At 48.4% G+C, this 7,547-nt stretch overlaps 1 long non-coding RNA gene and 2 other non-coding genes across 3 annotated transcripts; all 3 read left to right on the forward strand.

Moving 5' to 3' along the window:
* Nucleotides 1-4,021, forward strand: LOC117055742. Its single transcript, XR_004427670.1, has 3 exons — nucleotides 1-186; nucleotides 833-980; nucleotides 3,840-4,021. It is a non-coding gene; the product is annotated as an uncharacterized LOC117055742 (long non-coding RNA).
* On the forward strand, nucleotides 237-374 carry LOC117056220. Its single transcript, XR_004427713.1, has one exon. It is a non-coding gene; the product is annotated as a small nucleolar RNA SNORA9 (small nucleolar RNA).
* On the forward strand, nucleotides 2,850-2,987 carry LOC117056218. The gene has a single exon (XR_004427711.1). It is a non-coding gene; the product is annotated as a small nucleolar RNA SNORA9 (small nucleolar RNA).
* Nucleotides 4,022-7,547: the final 3,526 nt, after the last annotated feature.

Genomic DNA, 7,547 nt, shown 5'->3' on the forward strand with positions numbered 1-7,547 from the left:
TCGCACCAGCTTTCTAAACACATGAATAGGGAATGCTGAACCATTCTGTATTACTTTTGTCCCCCTCCCCTTTGCAGATTCTCTTTGTGATGGCGTCATTTAGAGAGGAACGTGGCTAACAAGACTGCGATGTTCCACATGCTTACAAGAAAATCCTGTGGGGCTTCCTGATGAAGGTGCCAGGCTGTAAGTCTGCTGCTCGAAACCGCTCTGAAATACGAGTCCCCTGTTTCTCCTCGCAAGCCTTCCAGCATGGCTGGGTCTGCCCTGTGACCCTGATCATTCCTGCAGCGCTTGCCAGAGCAGTTGTGAGATGGTTTGAGGCCTCCCTCTGCCCCAACTTCGGAGGGAGGTTATAGAAATCTCGGCCAAGCCCTTTCCTGGGAGGCTGCTGAGTTGCAGGCTTCCCGTTTCACTCCTCACCCCTGGTCTCGCAGAACCAAGAGAGGCGTGAAGAGGGCAGAGGAGAAGTTCGCTTCATGCAGGCACAGTCTCCGATTGCTTGGGGGAAACCCTGGAGAGGAGGGCAGCTGTGGGGAGGCAGGGACTTCCGTTTCCACAGCTGCTTTGTGGAGGCAAGACCTGCCGGGGATCAGTTGCTGTGCTCACTAGGCACTCCTGTGCGGATCCTGCTTTTGGTAATAAAAAGTTAACTCCAACTTGCTCAGTGTTACTTACTGCTGTCTCGCTCCTGTCAGAAGAAGAGGGAGTTAAAAAGGAACTTGATAGCTCCACGCACCCTTCCTCTTTCCCTCTCGCTTCTAGGCTTAGCTGGACAAGATCTCTGCCTCTTCGGTTCCAACAAGTGCCATTCATTTCTCTGTCCCTTTAGTTAAAAGATCACATTGGATTCAGCAGCGCTGAGTGAAGTGGATCCTTCCGTAGTGACCTTCTCAGACCACCGCCTGGCAATTAACCCACCTGACAGACTTGCGTCCCGGAACCGCCCAGCTCTGAAAAGTGTTTCAGCTCAGCGAAAGGTGAACAATTTGCTCCTGGGACTCTGCTAGATTGGTAAAGGGAAAACGTTTTATATGCAATACAACACTGTGGCACCAGATGGTGCTGTGGCGTTCTGTTTTTGCCAACCTGATTTCTCATTCTAAAGGTCATTTTTTCTGAAACGCTCTTTTGATGGGTCTAAATCCGGCCTTGGCTTGAGCGTTTCCAAGTTTTGAGAACTCGTCGAGGCTGCTTCACAGCTTGTTGATCTTGCGAACCGCCCTGAAACCTGTAGGGCGGTCTGCAAATTTAATAAATAATCCTTGATCTCGGGGGGCTTTCCAGTGGCAGCTTGCGCTGGTCTGACTGCAACTGTCCTGTCTCCCAAGATGCAGGAAATAATGGAATAACAAGAACTTGGGCCACAGTAATGGTTTGATTAATTTCAGTTTTACAAGTCTTTTGTCAACTTATTTCTTCGTATTTGTGTGTCAAGTGAAAACAAACCACCAGGACAAGGCCCTGTTTCGGAAATTCTTACTCCTTCAGCTAATTAAGTATTGAAGTCTTAAGGTCTACGTGTACCAATGTGTTGTTTAGAATTAGGCAAGATGGCGCAAGATTTCCCAGTTAAGAAAGCTTGAAGTTTCTGCATCTATTTAACAAGGCTGGTGGACCTCTGCTCTTCCAGATAATGGTTGCACTACATATCCCAGCATTCCTGAGCAGTGGCCATGTTGTCTGGGGGCTGATGGAAGTTTGACAGCACCTGGAGGACCTATGGTTCATCACCCCTAGCCTAATGGAGATCCTTCATCATCCTGCCCGGACACTGAGGTCCAGTGCTGAGGGCCTTCTGGCGGTTCCCTCACCGCGAGAAGCAAAACTGCAGGGAACCAGGCAGAGGGCCTTCTCGGTAGTGGTGCCCGCCCTGTGGAACTCCCTTCCTTCAGATGTCAAAGAGATAAACAACTACCTGACATTTAGAGGACATCTGAAGGCAGCCCTGTTTAGGGAAGCTTTTAATGTGTGATATTTTAATGTATTCTGATTTTTGTTGGAAGCCACCCAGAGTGGCTGGGGAAACCCAGCCAGATGGGCGGGGTACAAATAATAATAATAACAATTCTTGGTAACATGGTTGTAGTAGTAGAGTCCTTTAAGTTCCTGGGCTCTATAATTTCTTATAACTTAAATTGGTCAAGCAACATCAATAGTATTATTAAAAAGGTCCACCAGAGGCTGTATTTCCTGCGTCAACTAAGGAAATTTAAATTGTCCCAGGAAGTGTTAATCCAATTCTACAGAGGCATCATTGAAACTGTTCTCTGTAATTCTATAACAGCTTGGTACGGTACAGCCTCCAAGAGAGACAAGAAAAGGCTCCAACGAGCTCTAAGAATTGCAGAAAGGGTAATTGATGTTAGCTTGCCTTCAACAGAGACAATTTATGCTACCCGAGTTAGGAAGAGAGCAGAGAGAATTGTAGCAGATCCTTTACACCCCGGTCATCATCTGCTTGATTTACTTCCATCTGGACGTTGCTACAGGACTTCATATACAAAATCGGCCAGGCACAAGAATAGTTTTTCCCCTTGTGCCATTAAATTGTTAAATTCGTAGTTGTATAGCTTAAGGGGAGGTAAAATATGGGTGGGGTTCCTTTGCTTCTTGTATTGTGAGAGGAACAGTGTCTGTATGTTTACATTGCAATGTAGCCGGAACAAATTCCAAGTATGTTGGAAAATATACTTGGCCAATAATAAATTATTCCTATTCCTATTCATCATCATCATCATCATAATAATAATAATAATAATAATAATAATAATAATAAATTACTGACTTTACAGTAGCTCTTGGCACAGAGGTTGCATGTCTGCCTTCGCCCTCTCATTCTCTTCTTCCCGCAAGCCTTCCAGCGTGGCTGGGTCGTGCCCGTGACCCTGATCATTCCTGTAGCGCTTGCAAGAGCAGTTGTGAGATGGTTTGAGGCCTCCCTCTGCCCCAACTTCGGAGGGAGGTTATAGAAATCTCAGACAAGCGTTTCCCGGGAGGATCGGGCGCCGAGGAAGGAGCACCTGCTGCAGTTAGAACAGGGCAAGCTGAGGGCACTCGTGGCTTCTAAAGCCATCTTGCAGCCTTAAGGGGGTCTAGTCTGGAAATGTGTTGCCAGTGGAAACGAAAACGAGTTTATACATCTCTCTTTTAAAAAAAGCAAACTCTAGCTAAATCCTTTTTGTTTTGAACAGTTGCTTTTGTTGGAGAAGAGAATCTTTAGCTGCTGTCGTGGGTGCATTTATTAGAACCGAGTGGGATTTGTTTCTGAGTAGGGGGTGCGTCCGCTCAGACCTTGCGTTCGATCTGGAGGGGCTTGGCTTGGCAGTCGTTTCGGGGGGGGTGTGTGTGGCAAAAGCGAGGACTCCCAGGAACGAGCTTTCTCAGCTAGATCCAGAGGCGTTGGAAGCCTCTCGGGTGCCCGGGGCGGCCTTGCCACGCCGAGGCACCCCCTGGGGGCGGGGCGACCTGACACATGCGTTGTGATGTCACGACGCATGCGTCAGGACAGACTGCGCATGCCCGGAAATCTGGGCACGCGCAGTCCATCCCGCCGGCGCTGCTGCAGGAGCGGCACCCCGCCGAGCGAGCGCCGGCTCCTGGGGCTTCCCTGTCCCGATCGCGTGGGGCAGCCCCATAGCGGCGCCGGCGGGCAGACCGTGGGGGGGAGCGGCTTCGCTCCGCGGCTTGCTGGGGGCCCATCGGCGGGGCGGGGCTGGCCCAAGTGTCACCCCCTCCCCTGGAACCCAGGGAGGACCGCCCCCCCCTGCGATGCCCGTGGCTAGATCTTTAAGCGTTGCTGTGCAGATTTTAAAGCTCTTGCTTGTTTTGTCTTCCAGATCCCTGGAGGAGGAGGAACCTAGCAGAGCCGTTCAGCTGCTAGGATAAGTGACCCATCTCTGCTCAACAACATCTGCTGCTGCTGTTTCCTTAATATCTGAGCCCGACCCAAATGAAGACGATGGACTTTATGGAGCTTGCCGAACCGACTGGGAGAATCCGCAGTCAATGAGAAGAGACAATAGAGGAGGATTGGAAGAAATTTTAAATTTATTTGAATAAATATTGCAATATTTAGGGTTGCCTTAGTTGGTAGATAGAGGTTTTTGCTATATTTTTAGGAAATAGGCTATTAATAGATGTTATAGAGAAGTATATTGGTTACCGGTAAGATGTTTACTTTATAGCAGGGGTCAGCAAACTTTTTCAGCAAGGGGCCAGTCTCACTGTCCCTCAGACTTTGTGGGGAGCCGGACTATATTTTGGGGAAAAAATACGAATGAATTCCTATGCCCCACGAATAACCCAGAGATGCATTTTAAATAAAAGGACACATTCTGCTCATGTAAAAACACCAGGCAGGCCCCACAAATAACCCAGAGATGCATTTTAAATAAAAGGACACATTCTGCTCATGTAAAAACACCAGGCAGGCCCCACAAATAACCCAGAGATGCATTTTAAATAAAAGGACACATTCTACTCATGTAAAAACACCAGGCAGGCCCCACAAATAACCCAGAGATGCATTTTAAATAAAAGGACACATTCTACTCATGTAAAAACACGCTGATTCCCAGACCATCCGCGGGCTGCATTTAGAAGGAGACTGGGCCGCATCCAGCCCCTGGACCTTAGTTTGGGGACCCCTGCTTTATAGAAACTGCAAGAGAATATTACGGAAATGAAATTCAGATGGGAGGGATCAAGGTGAGTCGCCTAATAATGTAAAGAGTTAGTTATGTGTATGTAAGAACAATATAATGTTTTTCTATTTTTTTTTCTTTTTTCGTTCATCTATATATATATTTGTAATGTTATATCTTACAAAATGAATAAAAACTATTTTTAAAAAATAATAACATCTGAGCCCGGCCAGCTGGCTGTTGCATTTAACCCGCCGGTTTCCCCCCGGCTCACCAGCCCTCCCACCCCCTTCTGAGTCATTGCTGGGTGACAAAATCTGGGCAGGATGTCAAACCTGAAAGAGGAAGTCTCTGGTCATAGCGCAAGATTCTTTTAATAAATAAGCAAATACAGTAAACCGTGCAGCATTTTGTCAGGGTGGGGGTGGTGTTTGGCTTTTTTTCCTGCTCCTGAAAGATAAATGCTTTAGCACAGGGCATCTGGGCTGAACCCAGGGCAGCAGGCTGCAGGCAGGTAATCAAAAATCTTACTAAGCTGCTTCCTGGGCATGTGGTTTGCTTGCCTCCCCACTTCCTCTGTTCGAAGGAAGAAGGAAGCTCGCTCACCCTGAAAAACATTTGCCATTCCCCCCCGCCACCTGTTTTATCTACTGGACTAGTTAGCTGCAAAGTGGGGAGGTGCAGTTGTTTTAGAAGCCGGAGGGCTAAGGCTGATGGTTCGAGGAAAGCGGCAGGAGTAAATACAGGACACATAAAACAGTTGTTTTCTATAGTTAAACTCTGGAACTCGCTCCCGCAGTGTTTGTGGGGCTCCTGGGCTGGGGAATTTTAGGATCATTGGCACACTTTGCCTGGTTGTGGGTTCCTCATCACCCTCTTGTTCATTGGGGCTCCCTTTCCAAGCTGTTCAGACATGCAAAATTGGATCGTGATGTCAATGCACCACTTCAAATTCTGCAAAATTCCCTTGTAGCAAAGGAGTATATTATTATAGCTGTATGTTTACATGCATCCCGCTTTTCTCCCAGACTCAAGGCGGCTGAAACGAACCTAAAACAGCACAGGAAAAAATGCACAAAGCCCCACAAATAACCCAGAGATGCATTTTAAATAAAAGGACACATTCTACTCATGTCAAAACACCAGGCAGGCCCCACAAATAACCCAGAGATGCATTTTAAATAAAAGCACACATTCTACTCATGTCAAAACACGCTGATTCCCAGACTGTCCGTGGGCCGGATTGAGAAGGCGATGGGCCGGATCCGGCCCCCAGGCCTTAGTTTGCCTACCCATGGTTTAAGCTCTGACCCGAGCTAGAAGCGCTTGCTTGTGCAAAGGCCTCTCGCAGAAGGGAGGAAATGACAGCACTAGCCACAGGCCAGCACTGAATGTCCGGGTGCAAAAAGCATCTCTTTCAAAATGGGCAAAGCAAGGAGAGGCTGTGTCTTCTCCTGGGTTCCTGCTAGGACACTGTCCCTAAAAGTCTCTTAATTGCTCCATCACCTGTTCAAAATGGAGAAGAGACAACAGAAACGGCACACGGGATTGGAGGAAATGCTCTGCAGGGTGGTGGTGGTAGGGAGATGGGGACGAAAATTAGGTTTTTAGGGTCAGTTGGGGTGGGGATAAGAAACGTCCCTATTTTCATCGGAGGAAACTTGGAGGACGTGTAAATGTGTGACTCGGTTCCATTTCAGAATTTGCTGGCCAGTTTTGTCCGCCGTACAGCAAGAGAGCGGTGGAATAACTTGCCTCTCTTTCTCAGAGCCAGTGTGATGTAGTGGTTAAGAGCAGTGGACTTGTAATCTGGGGAACCGGGTTCGATTCCCCGCTCCTCCACATGCAGCTGCTGGGTGACCTTGGGCTAGTCACACTTCTCTGAAGTCTCTCAGGACCACTCACCTCACAGAGTGTTTGTTGTGAGGGAGGAAGGGAAAGGAGAATGTGAGCCACTTTGAGACTCGTTGTTGTTGTTCAGTCGTGTCCGACTCTTCAGGACCCCATGGACCAGAGCACGCCAGGCACTCCTGTCTTCCACTGCCTCATGCAGTTTGGCCAAACTCACATTGGTAGCTTCGAGAACACTGTCCCACCATCTCGTCCTCTGTCGTCCCCTTCTCCTTGTGCCCTCCATCTTTCCCAACATCAGGGTCTTTTCCAGGGAGTCTTCTCTTCTCATGAGGTGGCCAAAGTCTTGGAGCCTCAGCTTCAGGATCTGCCCTTCCAGTGAGCACTCAGGGCTGATTTCCTTCAGAATGGATAGGTTTGATCTTCTTGCAGTCCATGGGACTCTCAAGAGTCTCCTTCAGCACCATAATTCAAAAGCATCCATTATTCGGCGATCAGCCTTCTTTATGGTCCAGCTGTCACTTCCATACATTACTACTGGGAAAACCATAGCTTGAACTATACAGACCTTTGTCGGCAAGGTGATGTCTCTGCTTTTTAAGATGCTGTCTAGGTTTGTCATTGCTTTCCTCCCAAGAAGCAGGCATCTTCTAATTTCGTGACTGCTGTCACCATCTGCAGTTGTCATGGAACTCCTTAGGGTAGTGATAAAGCGGGATATCAAATCCAAACTCTTCTTCCATGCAAAGTCCCTGTGTTATAAACCTCTTACGGCACCCCCTCTCCTTAGTCATCATTCGGGTGAGTTTGGTCTATGGGTTGCAAGGGCGCAATTTTTTTCCACGCACGATGACACCCGAGCGAGCGGAAACGCAGGCGTCTCAAAAGTCCCAGCTAACCACAGGGCCCCACCCTCGCCTCTCTGAAGGAACCTCTGGGCAGGAAGCTCTCCCCGCCAGCCATCAGTGACTTGAGTCATTTGCTTTCGGTCTGCCAGTGGCGGGACCCGGCGGCCCCACAGAGCCTCTCTGTCTCTCTTTCTCTCCATCT

This window comes from Lacerta agilis, chromosome 12, assembly GCF_009819535.1.
Source record: "Lacerta agilis isolate rLacAgi1 chromosome 12, rLacAgi1.pri, whole genome shotgun sequence".
In the NCBI taxonomy this organism is placed as follows: Eukaryota; Metazoa; Chordata; class Lepidosauria; order Squamata; family Lacertidae; genus Lacerta; species Lacerta agilis.